Consider the following 3,649-nt stretch of genomic DNA (forward strand, 5'->3'; position numbering starts at 1 on the left):
TGTGTGTGTGTGTGTGTGTGTGTGTGTGTGTGTGTGTGTGTGTGTGTGTAGTTCTGGGGATCAAACTCAAGGCCTAACACTTGCTAGGCAAGCACCCTACCACTAAGCATCCGTGGCCCAAGTTTCCATTTCTGTTTTTTACATTTCAGACACTAAATTTATGGCCTCTGGCTTAGAGTAGAGCATCTCTCACAGTGTTGAGCACTAGATGAACTGGCCCAGAGGCATTCGCTGGTATGTGAGAAATGCCAGTTAGAACAACGGAGGGAACTATGAAGGACAAATGGTTTGCCAAGAAAGACAACAAGCAGAAAGATGAGCTGGGAAGCACATGCAGAAGCAACCAAAAGCCAAGCCAAAGCAAGGCTAACAAACTCAGATCACTGTGTTCCCGTGTCACGGCATGGGCAATGGGAAACAGAGCCACAGCCCTGAGTGGAAAATCTGATCTCAATGTCTCACCAGAACTGGTTGAAATGGATCTTGGTGTTGGGAATATGGCAAGCACATCCCAAGAAGGGAAGACAAAATAGTTTTGGGCCCAGATAATGTTCTGTGCTGCTGCCTACAGCATTGTTCAGCCAGTGTGAACAGACAGAGCATGGGATAGATCTATAGGTGGCAATTGTCAGAGCCTCCCAGCAGAATCATGGGAGCCAGGACTAAAGGGATATTTGCTTCATACACATAAGGACATCAGTTCAGATCCCAGTACCCACATGAAAACAAAAAGAAGACACTTACCTGTCACACCAGCACTGTTAGCTGGGACAGAGATGGAGGATTGTGGGAGTTTGCCAGCAGCCTGCTTAGCTACTGGTTCCATGAGAGAACAAGCCAATGAGTGATACAAAAGGCTGCCCAACATCTTTTTTTGGTCTCTGCACACACAAGTACATATACCTATACACACTACACACACATACACTTCCCACATATGCATATATACATGCATGCACATCCAAAAAACAAACAAACAAGGCACTCATGTCCTATTATAGGAGTACAGTTTGCTATTCTGGTTTCTTATAGCTACTGTAACAAATTTCAACACAATAGCTATTTGTGTTCCAAGAAGAAATTAAGTGGCTTTTTTAAATTATGTTATAATTCTGAGGCATGGGTTTTTACTTTTTCTTTGTTTGTTTTTAAGTCTGAAATGGGCTTCAAAGGACTAAAATCAAGGCGTTACTAAGCCTCCATTCCTTTTTAGAGACTCTAGGAAAGAACCTGTATTTTTCTGTTTCAATTTTATTGTGCTATTTTGTTTGGGGATTTTGCCTTTTCCAAATTTTGAAAGTTTCACACATCCCTTGGCTTTTGGTCCCATCCCATCTTTGAACTGAAACTTTCTCACATCACATACTGATGCTCTTCTGTTTCCCTCCTCCCTTGTGAGGACCTGGTAATTTTATTGGGTTCACCTGGATAATACACAATAATCTCCCCATTTTAGTCACAGATACAATTTTTAATGCTCCTTTATCATAAAACCTAACATATTTCCAAATTCCAGATATTGAGTATAAACATCTCTGGGGCTATAATTTTGCCTACCACAAATGCCAGCAGATCATAGTTGAGTCTCTCCCCAAGAGTTATCTTTGGCTGAAGGTAGCTGCCTCAGTGAAGGTTATACCCCAGAGGAAAGTAACAGCCAGTAACTCATTTATTGAAAGCCAGAGGTTCCTTCACTTAGGTATGACCAACAAAAGCCACTGTAAAAATCCAGCCCCCTTTCTCTGTCTCGTTATGCTCTTACACACTCCAAGATTCTATTATTTGAAGGTCTCTAAAAACATTATCATGGTAATGAATGTTTGGAATGTTTCCTGGGAAACTCAGGCTAAATTGGTGGCTATCATGAGTGGTTTCAGAAAGCTGATTCGAAAGTGATATTCAGGAGCTTTATCATCTATGGGTCCATGGAAAACAGAGACTCCATCACTCATGAGAAGTGTAGTATGCACAGCCCTCATGGATTACACTGGTACACATGGTACAACAGTCACCAAGAAGGAAGCAGAATGAGACCTAAGTAGACGGAAATGACCAGGGGATGCTGTCTCCAGTACTTGAGCAAATCCAAGGAAGCTGCAACCACTGAGCACTAACTGTTAGGGAATTAGGAAAGACAAATCTAAGGCAATAAACTGTGAGCTGAAGTCAAAGTGTGAAAGTCAGAAGACCTACAATAGGAGACTGGCCTTGTGCTTCTAAAATCAGCTGAGAACAGGACCTGGGGTATAACAACAAGCAAAGAGGGAAAGAGAAAAGATTGAATTTTCAGTTCCAGATGGGGCTGCAGTTGGGGAAAGATGGGACCCTGAGAGATTTTTAGATGGGAATAGTCTGAACTGATACATTGAAAATGAAGGGACCTGCACACCATGGGATGCTCAGTCTCAGACTCCTGATTAGGCATAGACCACACCCAAACACCTATTTTCACAGAGAGATCCTTTATTAGCTAAATGTGAAGAAAAGTAAAGTGGCTGATTTCTGCTTCAGGCAGGAAAACTGCAGCAAATGACCTTGCAGGTGTGATTTTGAAGAGGAAGAAGGAAGGTCTGTGTTAGAATGGACTAGGATGCAGGATGTGATGGTAATGTTTTGATTGGCTGTCTTAGTTAGGGTTTTACTGCTGTGAACGGACACCGTGACCAAGGCAAGTCTTATAAAGACATTTAATTGGTGCTAGCTTACAGGCACAGAGGTTCAGTCCATTATCATCAAGGGGGGGAGCATGGCAGCATCCAGGCTGGCAAGGTACAAGAGGAGCTGAGAGTTCTACATCTTCATCTGAAGGCTGCTAGGAGAGGACTGGCTCCCAAGCAAGTAGGGTGGGGGTCTTAAAACACACACACACACAGTAACACACCTACTCCAATAAAGCTACAGCTCCTAATTGTGCCACCACGTGGGCCAAGCATATACAAACCATCACATCGGGTATGTTAATTAGCCAAAAGGGAGCTTTGATCGCTAGCTCTCAATGCCTTGATAACTGGACCTTGGTGGTCAGTCTCAGGAGGAGAAAGTGGCCAAATAAGGGAATGGACTTTGGGGGCTAGCTTTAAGAATGGACTCCTTTAATACCAGCACTCTGGCAGAGGCAGGTGGAGTTCGAGGCCAGCCTGGTACTCCAAATTCTGAGCAAATTCTAGTGTAGCCAGGGGCCACACAAAGAGACCCTGTCTCAAACAAACAAAAACAACAACAAACCAAACAAATTCTAGAAATGTAATCTAATGATTTTTATCAAGGAAGTGGAAATGGGGGAAGGTCAGACCTGCCAGAGCCCTGTTTGCAAAGCTCAGGCTTGTTTGCCATGCTGCGACCTACTAACACCCCTTCAGAAGAATCTTGAACCCCCAAAATATCTGGTCTTCACTCTCCCTGTTCAATGGTAATGCCCTCCATTTCTTTAAAGACAACACAGGAGTCACTGTTAGCAAAAGAAACAAACTAACAAACAAACAAACAGCCTCCTTCAGGAACTAGCACAAAATCACCTTACATACCCACTAATCGGGCTGTGAGAAGAGGCCAGACCCAAAAAGGACTTCAGGTGCCAACCAACATGTACCAGCAAATATCAGCAAGCTGCAAAACAGAACTAGAGGCTCAGTGGGCCAGGTGAAGAAAA

This window comes from Grammomys surdaster, unplaced genomic scaffold (assembly GCF_004785775.1).
Source record: "Grammomys surdaster isolate TR1022 unplaced genomic scaffold, NIH_TR_1.0 170, whole genome shotgun sequence".
Lineage (NCBI taxonomy): Eukaryota > Metazoa > Chordata > Mammalia > Rodentia > Muridae > Grammomys > Grammomys surdaster.